Here is a 20,340-nt window from a genome sequence, read left to right as displayed (position 1 = left end):
TTCTAAATATTTGGGACACAGGGGCCATCAATAGGTCTCGAAATTTCCTCGGTGATTAAAGGAGTTGAGATGAAAATAGCCATGACCCTCTTGAATACATTAAGGAAACAACAGCTCCTTTCTGTATCCCAAACTGGACAGAGTCACTACCTAATCCTCACCCAAGTGGTGTTCCGTGGAGATTTTCAGTGTGGACCACTGTAGGGATCGCTTTCATCTCATGAGGCTCTGGACAAGGGGACTTGGGAGGATGCTCAGAGCAACTTGCAGCAGGAGCTGCAGAGCACTGGCACCCTGCAGGGCCAACTTCAAGGCTCCAAGGACAGTGGTCTTTCCTTAACAGATCCACACAGCTCTCACCAGGTGAAATACTTTCCCTGGTGCTGATTGGACTTCCAGGACACAGCCTCCGGGGTGCAGATCTGATTCTTCTGCATGACCATTTCATGAAGGCCCTCAGTAAACATGGGCTGACATAGCAGCCGGCCAAGTTCTGCACAACATTTATTGTCTTCTGAGAGGTGAACTGTTTTTAAGTAGCTGTTTGGCCTTTCTAATCACAGACTGTGATCAAATCAACGGACACATAAAGTAGTGCCAAATAAGAGACTTCCACTTAAATTAGGGACTTATTCTCGCAATGAAGAATAACAGTGACGATGTTCATACGGAGGCAGAAGTCAGTAGAATAATTAAGTTCTCAAAATTGAAGAGTGTTTCTTGGAATGATAATCAGCTGATTTTGTACTTTAATTTACTTTTATCGCAGTAGAGATGACGTGGCTGCCATCTGAAGTCTTTTTCTTTTTTTTTTTCTCTTGTAAGAAAGCACCACACACATTTTTTTTTTTTTGACCATAAATCGGCTTCTATTTACTGAGAAACAACCTAACCCTGGAATAAAATGAAGTCACCTCCCTGACACAATGTGATCCATGAAAATCCTAAACTATCGGTTCCGATCAAAGAAGCTCTATTTCAATCAATGGTGAGTTGCTGAATAGCTCCTCTATACCAAGAGAGGAACCCTTCCCGAAAAAAAGACACAAGTCCTTTTTATTCCTCAGGGAACAATGAGATATATAAATGGGAAAATCTGTAATTGGCCTTAACAGAGGTCAACTAATAAGAGGATTTTTAAAAGATTTTAAAATAATTTAAAAACTGATTCTATCGTATTTCTCTCCTGCTTAAAAAGTCTAAAACGCCTTTGCATGGTGAACAGGAAGAAGTTCACACATCTGAGTTTATGATCAGGTCATTGACCACCATATTCTCTCTTTCTCAGTACCACTCTCCAGGGTGAAAACCTGTCCTGGGGTGTCTGGTCATCCAGTAAACTGGCCCTGAGGGCCACAGCTCACCTGTTTCTCTGAACCATCGTAATTCCAGAGCTCTGGGTTGTTAGTTGGCATAACAGTGCAGTAATAGTGTTCTTCTTAGTGTTTTTTTCAGTGATAATGGTAATGGGGACCATACAACTAAATTGTATTGAGGGTTCCTTATACATCTGGCTGAGTGCTAGAGCTTAGACACCTCATGTATACTCTCAAAACATCCACCGTATTTGCATCATTGCTGTGCATTTCTCAGAACTGTTGAGAGCCGTGTATAAATTATGGGTTGGTTTGAGCCTGTAAGGCCGGGAAGCTGCTTTTCTGGGAACTCCTGGCTAAAATTTCCCAGTTCCAGAAAGCCGGGATCTTGCTGGAACCCTGTCTTAGCTCCCAGCCTTAGGATCAAACACAGATGCTCCGAGATGGGCGTAACCTGCCAAGCCCCAAGCAACCTGTTTCCTTCAAGATCCCTGCCACACTGAAACCTTTGATGTACTTCCCCTCAAATAAAGGCTTGGGGCCTTGCCCAGTTGTTCAGTTCCAGTTCCTATCAGGGCTGGAAGATCCATCAGATGCCTGCCTTTTAAATCTAATTTGGGGTTTTGTCTTCTATTCCTTACTGATTATTTCAGACTTTTCATAGGTGGCTCACACCCTCCAAGCAGGGATCTGCTGTACCCATGGTGCTGGTACCCCCCCGCACAGAACCATGAGAAAATGAGCCAGGGAGAGGTCAGTAAATCACCTAAGGTTACAGAGGTGGAGGATCCAAGGTTTTGATATTAGATATTTTGACTCCAGGGTTCTGGCACGTGGTCAGTGTCCAGGCTTCCCCAAGAGAATAGATGTTTTTACAAGCTGGGGTGGATTCAGATTTCATGTTTCCCTCATAGTTAAGACCTCCAAAGAATTGACTTGTCCTGTATTGGTAGATTAACAATTGCTGAATTGTTGAATGAATGGATGTGTGGTAGGATGGCAGTGGGGTGGGGGGGGGAAGGTAGGAAGGACAAGGAAATAAGATTTGGGGGGAAGGGGTGGTACCAGGGATTGAACTCAGGGGCCCTCAACCACTAAGCCACATCCCCAGCCCTATTTTGTATTTTATTCAAGGACAGGGTCTCACTGAGTTGCTTAACGCCTCAGTTTTGCTGAGGCTGGCTTTGAACTTGCGATCCTCCTGCCTCAGCCTCCTGAGCTGCTGGGATGACAGGCGTGTGCCACCGCGCTTGGTGGAAATCAGATTTTGATGCAGAAGTTCCACACCTTTAACAGGCCAGTCACTCCCTCTGCCAGTCTCTCTTTCAGACCTGTCAGTCCAAATACCTGGGAAATATAAAAATCAACCTGTGCACTATTAATTAACCCAGCAACAAATAGATTAAATAAAGACAGATGTCATATTTTGAGAAATGTATGATTTAGGGAACTTCTCAGTGTGATCCACTAAGAATGAAGACCCTGTAGGCTTAAGGACCTAGAAATGGACCAGGTCCCCAGAAACTGTCTTAAAACTGCCCGACAGATGTAACTCCTCCATGCCTTGTGATATCTACCCCTCACCAAGCTTCCTTTAAAAGAAGAGCCATGAACCTCCAAACCACATCTCTCGCTCTGAAGATGGTCCTCATTCTCCTATGAGCATGTATCCTTTGCTGTACTGCACGAGAATCTATCTCTCTCTCTTGAGATTGGCCACATTATCCCTTGAATATGTGCCTGCTCTCCTAAATAAACCCGTGTCTCTGAGAATCTCTCTCTGAGATTCCTGTTCATCATGTAAGCCAAGGACACCTCTGGCCCTAAGGTCAGTTCCCTGCTCTCTCAGACCCCTCTTGGGAGACACCTCTTCGTCCATGATAGATGGATGGGTGGATGGGAGGTCAAGTGGGGAGATGCTGGAGGGAGAATTCAATGCAGTTATGAGATCTAACATGCTTGTGAAGGAGAAGAGGAAGAAGGCTGTTATTGTTGGAATTTAAAATGTGCCCCCCAAGTCCCTTTGCTCAAATTTTTATCTCCAGCCTGTGTTTCCTCAGGGAGGTGGTAGAACCTTTAGTTGAAACCTAGTTTTAAGAGGTGAGTCCTTGGAGTCATGCCTTTGAAAAGTATATTTTGTACTTGGATCCTTCTCCTCTCTCTCTCGATATATATATATATATAATTTATATATAAATTTATATAATATAATATATATAAATTTTATATATAATTTTTATATATAAAACTTATATATAATATAAATTATATATATAAAATTTATATATATATAAATTATATATATAAAACTCATATATATATTTACATATATATATTTATTTTATACATATATATGTATAAAATCAAGAAAATATTTACCAAAAGTATAGAGAGAGAGAGAGCAAGAGATATGAACAAACTAGAAACTAAATGTCATCTTGAGAAGTACCTGAAATATCGATGGATGGTTGTCTCCCATAAAAAAAAAAAAAATCATAGCCATTCATTTTAATGCCATGGGTATACCCAGTAGAGTGAATAACTGAGATACTATCCAAATAATTCAGAACCAATCCATTTTAGGATGAAATATCCCGGCAATTTTCCTTTCTGAGTTACTCTGTTAATTGATTGTACTGTGAACTCCAATTGTGTGGAGAGCCCGCAGTTTCCAAATCAATATCACTATTAAATCCGAATCATTAATTAGGTATACATTTTCAAAGTTGAGAAGGAAATTCCATGAGTCAGCTCCCATGTGCACAAGGGGTTGGCTCTGAAGAAAGACAAATTTTATGATCGACGCAGTAACAACACTAAAGAAAAATCAGAGTGATTGTCCAAGTTGATTTATTTGAAACCACAGAACTGTGTTTGCATGCATACAGTAGCTTGAATCTCACTTTCTCTGGGTGTGAAGAGCATGGTGGCGAAAACTGATGGCTCAATCCACAAAACTTCATTTCCCCAGGTGTATTCTGTGGCAGGAAAATGAGTCTCTGGGCCCCAGATGAGCATCTTTACATTTCCAAGGAACTGTCTTCGAGGAAATGCATATGGACAAAGATGTATGGGGGTGGTGGCTGTTGATTCTTCCAAGTGAGGAGATGCTTACAATGCATGTAGAAGGCGTGTTGGCGAAAGGCAAATGAGATCTAAATTTAGCTCGAGTTGGGGCGCATTGGATAAAGAGTGATGATGGCTGTTCGTTCTGATGAGGTTAGTAGCTTGGATCGTGACCTCCTGAGAAAAACTAAGATGGAGCGTTCTAATGGATTTTCCTTAATCTAATGTAGAAATGACATTGAATGATGGTTCCTAATTAGCACCCTCCTCTTTACTCACACTTGGTAGGAGACCCCCACGTTTGCCTATGTGTCTGGGAAACCCAGAGCCCAGCCTCAAAAGGCCAGCTCCTGGGAATAAGTGACAAATTTAAATTGGTTCTGTGCAAACAAAGAAAGAGGTGTTGGCTTCTCACTTTCCACATGCAGCACAAATTTGTCTTGCAAGGTCCTAAGGATCATGGAAAGTGGACCTCCTCTCATACATCTAATTCCTTTCTGAAATTACATGGGTCTTGAATTTGTCGCTCTCCAGAAATAGAGCATTTAAAAAAAAAGCAGAAAAAAAATGTAGTGGGTATCTGTTTGCAAACATATTATGTAGATTGCAACTATACTCCAGAGTGGATGCCTATGCACCCTAATGTTTAAGGATACCAGGAATGGGTGCCAGATTTATTTTCTCCTTATTGCTTAATAAAACCACCTAATACCCATCATTCCCCTCTGTGAAACCAGAAATGATAAAATATGCTCAAAGCCTTTCTTCAATTAACTCAGCATCTGATTTTTAACCTTTGTCTAACATGGTCTTTTGCTCTGAAGCATTTATTTAGGTTTCTTTGAAGGTTTTCCTGGACTGAGGCTACTGAAGCTCTTGGGAAGAGTAGGGGGGTTTGGTGGGGGGAGGGAGAGGAGGAGCTTGCTTTTCTGACCCCGGTTTTAAGATAACCCCATATCAGGAATTGAATTCAACATTCAGAATCCATTCTAGTTTCTTATCTTTCAAGCCACCTAGAGCTGGTCATTTGGAAAAGCCAGATGGATAAATGGAAAACCAGATTCTGATTTCCTCAGGAGGATCAGGCTGTTAGATCCCTGTAGGATCATGGAAATTAAGTATTCCCCCCACCCCAAAGCAACCTTTTCTTTTGCCCTAGGATAAGGTGATCAAATTTCTTGGCTTCGTTTTGTCTGTGGGGCCTGCAGTCATGTGAATCTGCAGAGGCCCTGACAGATCTAAAGCCCATTTCAAAGGAGGGCCAGATCCTCAGGGGAAAGGCGTCTAGGCAGACGCAAGACCGTGTTAATAGTTAAATCTCTTCCTTCAAATGTCACCAACCATCTTAAGCGAAAGCGATATAGGGAGCGCACAAAAGAGAGAACCAACCTCAGGAAAAAAAAAAGCAGAAACGAATGAGGAGTGCACAGAATAGAGACAGAAGAGAATCCATGGGGAACACAGTGGCAAATAAAAGCTCCTACATGTTGTAATAATCTAGCCACAAGCGAGATTTCACACCAGCTCTGCACAAATAATACGAAATATTCTTTAGGCTGATATCTGTGTGAAAATATTAACCGAACGTGGTTATTTCAGATTCCTCAAGTTATTTAATCAGATGCAAAATTTTGTGGATATTTTCATAGAAAAAATATTGTATTTAAATAACACAATGAGAATCACTAGGGGAAATAGCTATTGATTTATTGACTGCGTGATACTTCATTTGGTATCACTGACTTTCAAATCCTTTGTATTGAGGAGGAAAATTTAACTAGCAGCTATTAGTAGCTGTTAGCTAAATAGTAGCTTTCTATAGTGTTGCTATCACAGATTATTATTGTGAATTATATTATGTATAGACTGTTAGATACTAAGTCCAAGTGTTATGCCACAGCAGTGGAATGCACCTCTACTTCTAGAGACTTAGGAGGATGAGGCAGGAGGATTTTTTTTGAGATCCTGAATTATTTTGAGACACGGTCTCAAAGTAAAATATAAAAAAAAAAAAAGGGCTGGGAATGCAGCTCAGTGATATAGCAACTCTGGTTTAATATTCAATATCAAAATAAAAAACAAATATTGTCAAATATTAAAATACTATAAGGAGAGCTACTTGAAGAAACTGTAGCATTATGTGAATATGCATGTTGAATGAAATATTATTGAGAGAAGGTACAGAATAGAACTATCATTATCTAAAGATCTCTCATTTATTTATCTGGTTAAAATGAAGTGGGAACAAAAGAATCAAAAGGTACTCGGAGGCTAATCAAAACAATGTGCATTGTTAACGTGGAAACTAGTGACAAATCATTTTTTTAACCATGAATGGATATAAATCCAACATAAATTCAAAATAAAATACCGCAAAATCCACGTTGAAATTATTAAGAGCACTGTTTACTTAGGCAGCTTCTCAACAGCTCACTTGAGCTTAATTTATTCTGAAATTCTCAAGGAACCAAAGGAAAAACAAAGGTTTATTTTCAGTTGTTTAATGATCCAAGCTATGCAATATGCAGAATACACAAATCACAATTTCATGCCCAAAGACCATTTATATCCTCATTCATGGGCCAGACACATGGGGGGTGCCATTGTTTTATCTTTCTTGCTCATGTGTGTGTGTGTGTGTGTGTGTGTGTGTGTGTGTTCTGAGAAGCTCCCTTTTCTTTTGTTTTCATCAAGTGTAAACATCTAGAATACCAAGTCATTAGAGTGGCAATCACTGCACACCCTTCATCGGTCATTCCCGGTCTCCTGATTAGGTGGAACAATAGTAATGCTTCCAGATTTTCTTCTTTCTCGGCCGCATTTTCATCCTTAATCCATTATGGTTTTGCAGATGGAGCCAAGTATTTACTTAATAAATTATCTGGACTAGTCACACACACAAAAAGAGATTCTGTACATGTGCATGCTGGTGTATGTTTGTGCATGAGTGAGAGACAGACAGACAGATACAGATGAAATAGATCCCATATCGAATATCAAGTTTGTCTTTTTAACCCATGACTTTTACCAGAGATTTTTTGCTCATTTTATGGCTACATGGTATAGTGGGGAGATCATTCGACAATTTTCTTTTGATTATAAATGACAAAAAAAATCAAATTCAGCTATTTTGTTGTTGTTCTTTTCTTTCTTCTTTTTTTTCTTTACATTTTGTGAGTGTGTGTGTGTGTGTATGTGTGTGTGTGTGTGTGTGTGTGTGTGTGTGTGTCTACGCATGCACTAGGGAGCAAACCCAGGGCTTCGTACATGCTAAGCATGTACTCTACCTCTGAGCTGCAAACTCCATCTGTCACTGTGATGGTTTGGATATGATGTGTGCCCCCAAAGCTCCTCTTACTATGGGAATATTCAGAGGTAAAATGATAGGATCTTGGGAGCTGTAGCCTAGTCCATTCAACCTAGATTGACTAAGTGGTAACTGTCAGTACAGCTGGAGAAGGTATGTCACTGGGACATGCCCTGGAAGGGTTTTTCTTAGTGTGCCTCCTCTCTCTCTCCTCCTCCTCTATGCTTCCTGAATCCCCCCTTGAGTTGAGCAGCTTTCTTCAGCTGGACCCTTTGCCCATGATATGCTGCCTTGCCTCCCCTTGGGTCCAGTGCAGTGGGCTTGACCATCTATGGACTGAGACCTCTGAAACTGGGAGTCCCAAAGGAACTTTTCCTCCTTGAAGACTTTTCTTGTTGGGTATTCTGGTCATAGTGACACTAAAGCTAAATAAAAGACAAATAAGCTGGTGTCAAAAAGTGGAGTGGTTGCTCACCTTGTGGTTTCCAAGCCTCTGGAAATGGTTTGCAAACTAGAGAACATCATGCTAAGTGAAATAAGCCAATCCCCAAAAGACAAAGGCCAAATGATGATCAGATGCTGATCCTTAGCGGGGGGAGTGGGGTGGTGGAAAAGAATGAAGGAAATTTGGATTGTGCAGAGGGTAGTGAGGGGAGAGGTGGGGCTGTGGGGGTGGGAAGGACCTTATTATGAGACAGACATTATTACCCTATATACATGTATGATTACACTACAGGTGTGACTCTGCACCACGCTGCTCTCCATTTGTATACAATGTGTCAAAATGCGTTCTACTCTTACTTGTAACTATTTAGAACAAATAAAAAAATAGAAGAGAGACTGGTAGAATAGAGGAAGGGTACCATGAGGAGGGAGCAGAGGGAAAGGGGAGGTACTGGAGAATAAAATTCATCAAATTATACTGTTTTGTTGTGGGCACATAGGAATATATTATAACAAATCCCACTGTTATGTATCTGTTATGTATGATTATAATCTGCCAATAAGAAGGGAAAAAATGGTTTGCCAAATGAATGTTAAAAATTTTAGAGTCACAATTTGGAAAAGCTTTAGAATGTCATAATCAGATCTTAACGGGCAATTGTGGTGTCAACTCAAAAGACCAGTATGCTGGTAAGTCTGCAGACTGCTCCCGAGGTTTCAGAGGGAAATGATGACTGTATTTGGAACTGGACTAGCGGCCACTCAATTTGTATTCTGGCATAGAACTTGACTACATTTTGCCCATGTCTTGAGTCTTTGTGGGGCTGAATTTAAAGATGATGGAGAAATTAATTTATTGGAGGAAATTTGAAGGCGACATAGCATTCAGTTTCATGAATATTGCTGACAGCTTTTACCTTGGTGTACTGTGAGAATCAGGAGCAGAAAGTAGAACAAAAAAAGGTTTTAAAAATGTGAAGTTTGGCTAGAAAAGTGCAGGCAAAGGTGGGGGCCAAGGAAAATATCCTTGTTGAAAAGATTACAGCTTCTAGCCCGGCACGGTGGTGTACTCCTGTAACCCCAGAGGCTGGGGGCGCTGAGGCCGGAGGGTTGCAAGTTCAAAGCCAGCCTCAGCAATGGTGAAACCCTGAGGGACTCAGTGACACCCTGTCTCTAAATAAAATACAAAATACGACTGGGGAGGTGGCTTAGTGGTGTAGTGCCCCTGAGTTCAATCCCCAGTACTAAAAAAAAAGATTATAACTGCTAAAGAGATGCTAAACACTCTGCACAGAGACAGTAGGAAAGAAGACTTGCATCTCAGGAATTAGCAAGACCAGACTCACTACAGTTTCCAGAGTACATAAGAGAAACATCCTTCATAAAGAGATCATGGTGTCACATATTCCCATGGGGGCGACCAAGAAGTATATTTTTTCCACAAGCACTCAGAGGTTGCTACACCCATGATTTCAGGGGACCCAAGTACTATATGAGCTGGTGGCGGTCCTTGGTGTCATTCACAAGGTGCTGGTTCTGCAGAAAGGCAGGATAATGGAGTTGGGGGGTCATGAAGACTTCCACCAATATTTCTAAGGAAGACTGGGAGGCCAGGCAAAGTGTGGTAGGATTGAAATCCGCGTAGGCTGCTGCTGATAGGGTACTGCAAGAAACTATAAAGGTGAAGCCAAGACTGGAAGGGAGGTGCCAGGAACTAAGAGGTACCAGTAATATGGACTGTCTGGAGGGCAAAGCTGCTGGGAGAGAGCCAGGATAGAAGATAGCCCATGTGTATTGCCAAGGCCAAAGGGGCACGGCTGTGCAAGCCTTTTGCAAATAATCTCACAGACAAGGGTCCAAGTTGCTATATGCAGAGTTATAGGAGGAGTTACCAGACCTGTTCCTTACTGAGCTGCAGCCTTGCTTTGGCTCCAATTCTTCTTTTGAATGTTCTTATCCTCCCTTTTGGAGTGGGAGTGTTTATTCTGTGCCACCCTACATTGAATATATGTAAATTGCTTTTGATTTTTATAGGGGCTCCCAGCCAACAGTTAATCTGGAGTCTCAGAGGAAAATTGGAATTTGAGCAATGCTAAAACTGTTAATATGATAGGACTCCTGGAGAGGAACTCAGTGCATTTTGCATTATGAGATGAATAGGAGCTTTTTTTTGGGGGGGGCAAGGTGGAATGTTACAGTTTGGATAGTTTGGAAAAGCTTCTCTGAATGCATGAATATTTGGAAGTAAAGTGATCAGATGGTGCAAGCCATAACTGAATCAGCCCATCCCACACTGACTGGGTGGTAGGCAGGAGAGGCATGGCTGGAGGATCTTGGTCATCGGGGACATACCCTGGAAGGATTCATTTTCCCTGTGGTCCTTTCTCCCTCCATCTCCCTCTCTCTGCTTCATGACCCCACCATGAACTGGGCAGCTTTCCTCTGCTGGGCCCTTCTGCCATGTTGTTCTGCCTGACCTTAGGCCCCAGAGCAATGGAATCAGCCATGTATGGACTCAGACCTCTGAAACTATGAGCCCCCAATAAGCTTTCCCTCCTCTAAGTCATTCTCTTCAAATGTTTTGGTCACAGTGACACAAAAGCTAATTAAAATAAGCATTAATTTTATAAAAGGAAAATGGTAGTTCATGTTTATGGGAATTCCAGTGGAATATTCTGGCTTTAAGGCAGTATCCTTGAATTGCCTTTTTTTTTTTTTCTTAATCTGTAAGAACTTTTTGTTTGACTTCTGATTTTTTCTCATACATTTCCTCAGCAATGAGCTGAAGACCTCTGCAGGCCCAGCTCCGTACTATCCCCTCCTACCAACCCTGGGAGAAGGATGATTCCAGTAAATAATGCCAACAATTCTAACAGCTGATATTCCACTACGAAAGGCACCCAAACATATTTAAACCGTGCCAGGATATTTCTAAATTCTTTCATCCTCATTTACTAATTTTTTATAACTTTAAAACTTTATTAACTTTATAAAGTGGGCACAATATTTCTTATATTTTATAGATGAAGTTAGGTCTATTAAGAAATGTGGGAGATTCCTAACTGATCTGATTTTTGTTCCAATGCTTATTCCTGAAAGCAACTCGAACTAAGGCAGATTTTAGGGAACAGTTAGCCCAGCCACATCCCAGTTCCACCCTTTGGGCCATGGAAAGAGGGCAATTTCCCCTGAAGAAGAGAGAAAAATGTCCTAAAACTACCAGTCTCTTGTGCACCAACATTGGAATCACATCATGGTCCACATAGAATTCGATGTCTACATCCAAATTCAATGAGCACTTATTGAGTACCTTAACTTAGACATTTTAAAGAACTAATAATTATTTAAGGATTAATAATTATTAAATAGCAATCATTAAATATCAGTAATATAGTGAATCATCTACTGCTAACTCAAAGCAGTAATTTAATCTGTACATTAAAGGAGTCAAATAAGTATCCAGACAGCAGACAGCAATAAATATTAAATGAAGAACTCTAAGAAAATACACAGAAACAAAGCACAAATGAAGATAGGCAGAGGATGAAATTGTATATAAAAGAAAAAATAAAAATTATAGCAGCTGAACTTTTTTTTTTTTTTTTTTTTTTTGCCACCAGGGATGGGACCCAGGGGCATTCAACCACTGAACCACATCCCCAGCCCTATTTTTTATTTTATTTAGAGACAAGGTCTCACTGAGTTGCTTAGCACCTCACTGTTGCTAAGGCTGGCTTTGAATTTGCCATTCTCCTGCCTCAGCCTCCGGAGCCACTGGGATTACAGGTGTGCACCACTTGGCCTGGTAGTAGCTAAACTTTCTTAAGAACCTATTATGTACTCTACACTGTGAACCAATGTGAGAAATGCTTAGATTTCTCACACTTCCCAGAAGAGGGAACTAGGGCTAACAGAAAAGAAGTTCATTCATGGAAAGAGCTACAAAATTACTAGGTCTAGATTCAACCCAGGGATTCAGACTCCCTAATGCTCTCTTATAAAGCCTCTTCTTGTTGACCAAAACAGGATTAGGATAGGATTTGTTTGATTTAGTTCAGGGAAAAAAATACACCCTAAATTATTGAGATATGTTATCTTACATATTTAAACAACCATTTCATTATGTCCTGCACATTTGGGATTTGCAATTCCATTGTCATAAAATGTGCACATTTGAAGGTACATCTGTGAGGAAGGGAAATTTCTTTAGTATTTTACCTGAAAACTATAAGCCAAAAAGAACAGTAATAGTTATCAATCAAATTAATGAATACATTAATACGATCCAGGTGGTATTGCTGCAGCCGGTATGAAATACAACCCCAGGAAGCACTGTAGTACATCAAAATAATTTTGCTAATGTGGTAGGAATGATACATTGTATCTCATTTTGTGGCTGCTGTTTAAAGACCAAAGGGTCTACTTTCAAATGGTGACAAGCCTTCCTTTAATGTCAGATAAAAACATTAAGAACCACCCTTTGAATTTTCAAATAATGTCTGACAGTTGATCACCTCAGTGTTCGTTTGATGTCAGTTAGTGCCTTTGCTTTTCAAGGAGGGAGCTGGGAATAACTCAAGGTCATCTACTCCTCCGCAAGTAAGAACTTAGAGGGAAAGTATCAAATTCAGGGAACTTCAAGAATAAGTTCTGAGTCAAATTTAATAAGGCAGAGTGAATTGCTGTATTAACACACTATTCCAGAGGATTTCTTAAAACACTTGTGAATTTTATGAGTTTGAAAATTCCAACCTTGAGCATTTGCTTTCAGGTGGAGTAAAATGATCTCTGTCTTGCATAGGGTCAATGAAGAATTTAAAGTTCTAAAATTAGTTTAAATTCGATTATAAATGTTGGGTACTGTATTAGGGTTCTCTAGGGGAACAGAATCAACAGAAAACATGATTATAAAAAAAGGTTTATTTGATTGGCTGATGAGACCAGAGCTGGAGAGTCCACAGTGGCCATCTGCAGCTGCAGAGCTGGAGGAACCAGCAGCTGCGCGGTCCAGGAGGCTGAAGCCCCAGAACAAGAGGGGTCAATGGTGCTACCCAAGTCTGAGCCCAAAGGCTTCTAGAAGCTCCTGGAAAATCACTGTCAGAGTCTGATATACCCAGGTGATGTCAGCAGCAGCAATCAAGAGATCCTTCAAGAAGAATGGAGCTTGCATCTGATGCTGCTTCCCTGTTCTTCCAACTTTTATTCCATCCGAGCCACCATCCTATTGGATGATGCTGCTCAAGCAGAGCGTGTGTACTCTGTTTGGCTATTCCACATGCCAGTCATTCCTGGACACTCCCTCACTGACACAACCAAAAGCCTCTCCATCATCAGCATCTCTTAATCCAATCAAGTTGACAATTAAATGACCATTACAGGTACCCAGATCTCAAATGCATCATCCGCCATGTATCCAGGGTGGCAGTAGATTGCATACCCATTTTGCCTATGCAAACACAGTTTGAAGATTCTAGGAAAAGCTTTTGTGCTAAAAGATATCCGAGGAGGAGATTTATGGAGACCTGTGAACGATCTGCCTCTGTATAGACAGGAAAACCAGCCCAATGACTGAAGCTTTTACTTTACACCCTGTTATCCTGAGCACAACAGCACTGTCAACTTGGATCTGCAGATGTGAAAAGGGATAATGTTACCAGACATTTCCTTAGCAACTCATTAAAAAATCAATTTGTGAGCACAGAGAGGATATCAAGGCATCAGTGACAGCCAACCCTAATTTACCCAAAAATAAATCAAATGAAATAAATCCAATTTATTTTTATTTCCAAAGAAGGGACCTGGCAAGTAAGAAAAAATTCCTAGATATAAAAAAATTGCTTTAATTTTTAAATTTTGTTTTGAACCTCCATTCATATGACATTTTCATTGATGAAGGAGATTGGTTTTGGAATAGAACTGATTCACAGAATGTATATCCAGGAAAAAAAATATATATATAGTACCTATTTATATACAGTAGGCCTATATGGATGAATGCAGACCATATCATGGTGTTTCCTTGCATTTTTCCTCAGTTTCTCAATTCCAAACTACCCTGGATTGAAAGATGAATAGAATTTAGGAAGAAAGATACTTGAAGGGAACATCTGGGCAAATGCTATACAGAAAACTCACTTGTAGCTTGTTAGTTAAACCTGGAGAAGACGGGTCCCTCTGCAGTTGATGGACGTGGTGGAGGAGAAGCATGGCAGGAAGCACGGCAGTCCATGGTGATGGGCATTCAGAGTGGGACAAAGGTCTTTACAGTGGGATGAATTTAAATGTGGGAAACCATGAAGGATTTGAGCAAGAGCAGAAGTAACATGGCCCCAGTAGTTTGCCTTCAGTGATGAGTAGGATGAATGAGAAGCTGGAAAAGAGATGTGATATGAGGTAGGGGGATGCTGTGGTACCCAAGCAAGGTGGGGGCATGGTAGCAGATGGCAAGGGGCTGTGATTAACAGGAAAAACACCTCCAAGACAGAATTGGGAGGACCCAGTGTCTTTATCCTCTGTGCACGATGATCCTGAATTTGGAATTCAAGTGTGGACAATAGGGAAAGGGGACAGAGGTCCTTGCAGAAACACTGTGTAATCATGGGCTCCAGGTCTTTCCTTGAGACTGGGTCTCCACATCTGTAAATGGGGACTGTTATGGTTTGGATGTGAGCCAGTGCAAGAAGGTTCAGAGGAGAAGTGATTGGATTGGGAGAGTCTTAACCCAATCAATGAATTAATCACCTGAGGGGAATAAATGAGTGGGAATTGAAGTGGTGGGGTGTGGCTGGAGGAGGTGGAAACTGGGGCATAGCTTTGGGTATATATTTGCATTTGGAGAGTGGAGTCTCTTTCTCTGCTTCCTGATCATCATGTGAGCTGCTTCCCTCTGCCACACTCTTCCTCCATGATGTTCTGCCTCACCTCGAGCCCCGAGGAATAGAGCCAGCTGTCTGTGGACTGAGACCTCTGACATCGTGAGCCCCCAATAAACTTCCTTCCCTAAAATTGTTCTGGTCAGATCTCTTAATTTCAGCAGCAAAAAATCGGGCTAGAACAGAGTCTTAGCAGATGCTTTCTTTCATCTGTGACACCCATGATTCTATAATATGGTCCAGTGGAAGAATAGCCAGGGTGAATTGGGCTGGAAGGTGTTTAAGAAAAGTGTAATAATGGGTAATTGCTTGAATAAGAGTACATACAGAAGAGCACTGAGCACAGACCACAAATTTCACGTTTATTATCCTATTTAGTTCTAATAGAAAACCAGTAATGGAAAGGGCAGATAAAAGAAGAAAAAAATGAAATTCATGTCAAGAGAGATCGTAAAGCTTCCTCTGGGACAGATGGGATGATGCACAGGAAGGCATTTGAGGGTTTCCAGGAATGGGGATGACTCCGAAGAGTCTGGCCCAAGTGGCCTGAGGTTCCGTTTTATATAAACGCAAGGCTGTCTCTTGTTTATTTAACTCTCAATGGCCCCAGTGAAAAGGAAGGTCAGCAACACCCATCTTAACTGCAGAGATCTTACCAGGGCTATGAATCTTCCTCTTTTTCAATCTGCCAACCTTCAACCACTTAATTGTTGTAGCTGCCTCTTCACTACACACTTTTAGAAGGGAATGAATTCACCTGCACCCCTCTTGACCAGGAGCAAAGTAGAGAACGATTCTTTAGGTGGTGTTAACACTCAAGCGTAGACTAACCATTCCACGTCTGATTTATATTGTCTTTCTGCAGCCATAGGACCCAGGATTCTGTGTGCTCTTTCTCTCTAGTTGCACGTTAAGCTGTCTGGTGTAGGTTTTCTGCGACTCCCAGGCTGCTCTCCTAATCAGTATTCTGCAGTACCTTTCCCTTTCAGCAGATGCACATTATTTTCTTCTCTCTTTGTTCTTTTATTTAGCATTCTCAGGTTTATCTGTATCAACTGCCTTTGCAGTTTAGTAGCTGGGTTTCAATAACGACCCTCAGTCCCATAAAGATATCTATTTAAATTGCATGATAGGGAAACCTACCCACTTGCCTTTGGAAAAATTAAGAGGTAGAATTTATGGGTCATGTCTGAAAATAAGATATGCTTCTTGAATTGGGTGGATCTAACATGGACAGTTTTTTTTTTTTTTTTAAGTTGCAAGATTGATGGTGAAATCTTGCTCGAGCCCTTTTAGATAAAACATTGATCTTAGTGTATGTAGAATCATATTAGTCAAAACATGTATAAGGCCATCCATTTCTTTTTGGAAGAAAAAGGAAGAAGATAATCTGACATTAGGAAAATATTGTAAGACCCTGCTTTCCCTGCAAGCTATGGAATAAAAATCTTTTTAAAGGCAACCAGTTACAAGTGTGCCCTCAAATCAGTATTGGGTATAAACAATTTTTTCATTCTTCACAGGGACATGTGGAAAAGCTTGAGGAAAATCAAAGACAGGAGATACTGGTTGAGCATAAAAAAAAAAATCTTTTTGTTCTGAGTTCACAGACTGTGTGTGCCAGGGACCAAATACAGGCAAACAAAAGCATTTGTGTCCAGGCTTCCAAATGAGGAATTGACATAATTACAATCCATCAGTTTACTCAAGTGGTCAATGCGATTCACCAGTTGAATTCGGCTCTAATTGCCGTTACGCAAACCTCCGCCTATTTATCCCCAGACAGGACAAAATGGCTGCTTTGTAGCCCAGCTCTAGAGCCACACATTGGGGACAATCAACACTTGCAATTGTTTTCTAGTCAAGCTTCCAAGAATACAAATTGCACCGAGTGGTGGTGGTGAGAAATCACAAGATGCATCAGGCTTCAAGTTCCATGCCAACCGGATGATGATGCGTGAATGCATCCATCCATCCGTCCATTCAGCCAACGTATATGTGCTAGACGTGAGTCTCAATGCTCGGAATAAGTGATGAAGGAAAACAGACGTGGAGCTTACAGGCCCGGCGTGGCTGAGAGGAGGAGGTGACATTCATCGAATTATTGCACAGATGTATATAAAAAAGTGACATGCGATGAGAGAAAAAGGCAGGTGCCCCCAGATCCTGCCGTGGGGGAATAAACACACCTTAGTCAGAAATCGGGTTGGAGAAAGGGCCCCAGAAAGAGTAACGCTGATTGCACAGGGCAAAGGTAAGAGTGAGGTGAAATTAATTGGATGAATAGGGAATGAAAAGAAGCCCATGCAGAAGGCAGAAAAAGTGGGGATCCTCCGGTGGGAGGGCAGCTTTGTGCATAAAATGTCCAGCTAAATGGACAGCTTTGCTGAGTGTGGGCTCTAAAGACCTGGACCCCTCGGGGGAATCCAGACCAGAGTGTCCTGTGGGCCGTGATATGGAATTTGGTTTTGTTTAGTTAGCTTTTTGGCTGCTGTGACTAAAGGATCTGACCAGAACAATTTGAAGGGAAGGGAAGCTTATTTGGGGGCTCACGGTGTCAGAGGTCTTAGCCCAGAGTAGGATGGCTCTGTTTCTCAGGGTGAACTGGAACATCATGGCGGCAGAGTGTGGTGGAGGGAAGCAGCTCACACCGTGATCAGGAAGCAGAGAGAGACTCCACTCCCCAGATACAAATACATACCCTAAAGCCACGCTCCACTTCCCACCTCCTCGGGCCAAACCCTACCACTTCAGTTACTGCACAGTTAATCCCATCAGGGGGTTAATTCTCTGATTGAGTTAAGACTCTCACAATCCAAACATTTCTCCTCCGAAGCTTTTTGCATTGGCTCACATGTGAGCTTTGGGGGGGGGAGACATCTCACCTCCAAACCATAACATGGGTTTTATTCTATATGAAATGAGGTGATATTGAACTATTTTAAATGAGGAGGCAGGTTAAGATTGGCATTAGGAAAAAAGATATCCTGGCTTCAAAGAACAGAACTGATAGTTGGAGAAAATCAGAAAGATCCTCCGTGCTGTTCATGGTCTGCCTTCCAAACGGCAAGTGCTGTCATCCCGTCGGGGTACTGCAGTCAGAAGGATCCCAAGACCATGCACTTAGGCTCATTGCTCTGCAAGGATCCTGCTCTTAACTTCCTTTAGGAGCCTCCTGAGATGGGAATCCTGGTTCCCCATCTCTTCACCTAGGCAACAATGACCCTGCTTCAAAGCCGCCAGCCATTAAGTCTACCACCGCGTTGGTGGTCACCTGCCCTTTCTCGTCTCCATTCAGTAAATAGACCATATTACGCTTCTGCTCCTCCAAAGGCTCCATCTAACGGATTGAAAGTTAAGGTTATCATAAGCTGAGACATCTTCACGCCCTCTCCTCCTACCCAGCGATTAGATCTTAGCCTCTTCTCTTCCTGATAGCCCTCATTCTCTTTTCTCCAACCACCCTAGACCCTGCTCTGTTCCTTGTGAGATTTGAACTTGCCATTCCAGGTATTTGTCTCACATGTCCCCTGGTCACAGAGGACTAACATGACTAGCACACTTCAACCTACACATGCCCTCATTTCTCAGGTAAAATATATGAAATTATATGAAACATTATCTTGGTCATCACGTTGTGGCTCCTGGGGGGGCAGCAGTGGTGGAAATGACTAACTGATGAACATTTAGTCATCAAAGAGGAAAAATATTTTAATCCAGACGTGCAAACTCAAGGTCAGCAGGTAGGATCTTCATTGAGGAGGTAATTAATGTGGCGTGCGGAATGTTACCTCTCCCCATGGAAATAATTAAAGGAACACATGCATGTGTACATCACGATTTAAAAGTGGGACATATCTAGCCAGGCACAGTGGCTCTCACCTGTAATCCCAGCAGCCTGAGAGGCTGAGACAGGAGGATACCGAGTTCAAAGCCAGAGTCAGCAACAGTGAGGCACTAAGCAACTCAGTGAGACTCTGTCTCTAAATAAAATACAAAAGAGGGCTGGGGAGGTGGCTCAGTGGTATAGAGTGCCCCGAAGTTCAATCTCTAGTACAAAGAAGGAGAAGGAGAAGAAAAAAGAAGACAAACAAATAAAAAAAATTTTTAAAGGTATGAAGCAAATTAATCATGAATCCTGTTAGGACTGTGGATCCAAAGGAAATAAATCAAATAAGATGAAGATTGAAGTGATTTTCTGTAAATCTAACTTCATGGACTTCACTACAATTCTTCCAAGCCACTCAGAGGTGTTTGCTACTCTTTCCTGAATATGAGGTGAGAAGTTTGAAATGAAACACAATCTGGAAACTAGCTTTTCATTAAATTTATTCCAGTAGCATTGATTCATGCTTTGATTTGTAAACTTAAAGAAGAAGGTCCAAAGAGATGGACACACAGGCGCACTGGTTAGTAATGGGTACTCAAAGGCCACTCTCCACCTTGCTTCTGTACCATGGTTGGAGGGAAACAAAAAGCATCTACATTTACCTCCTGTCATGGGAACCCCAAGCCACAGCCCTGGGACACACACACAAGTCTTTCAGGCAGACCTATGAGAAAACATTTGCTTTCCTTAAAAAAATAAAAAAAAAAGAGAGAGAGAGGCATTCCCCACACTGGCCTCTTCCTTCCTCCCTCTTCCCCTTTCTTCGCATCAGAGGGCAAGAGGTGACCGGCCTTTCGCTCCCAGGCTGCCTCTCCTGAAAAGGCATCATTACTGAACCGCTCTTTGGCTTTGGGTTACCGGAGAAAAATCAACCTGCCTTCCCTGAAGCCCTCTCTCTGTCCTGGCTACGGTGAACACCCTCGGACATGTCCTTTGCTGAGCCCCACTTGCTTGTATTTGAGACCCTCCATGGTCCCTTCCCCTGCAGGGCGAGTTAGACCAGGGGACTTACCTCTGTTGAACAGGACAGGTCAACAGCCATGGAGCGTCATTGCAAGATCAGGTTGGAACAAGAACCAGGAGTGTACTTAGACAGCCCTCCTCACTAGCTTCCCCTGTGAGGTTACACCTCAGTAAAAACCTTCTGGGAGCCCCTGGACCTGAGGTAGATCGACAGCTAGGCTGCCCGCAGACTTCTGACCGGGAAGCACAGGAGACGGTGCATATTGCTTAGTTTAAGTTGCTAAGTTTTAGAGCACCTGGATATGCAGCAATATGTAAGGAATATACCAGCTGATAGGATAATGCTTAGAAGGACTTTTAAAAATGCCCAAATAGGGACATTGAAGACACGCATTTCCTCAGCACTAGAGAGTGCTGGGACCCAGGAACCAGTCATATAAAACGTTCCCTGGGAACTCTAATGACAGTGTGCTTTACAACAAG

The sequence above is a fragment of the Spermophilus citellus genome, assembly GCF_964194105.1.
Source record: "Spermophilus citellus genome assembly, chromosome: 19".
Classification (NCBI taxonomy): Eukaryota; Metazoa; Chordata; class Mammalia; order Rodentia; family Sciuridae; genus Spermophilus; species Spermophilus citellus.
The sequence above is the reverse complement of the archived record's forward strand: the minus strand, read 5'-3'. Positions refer to the sequence as shown.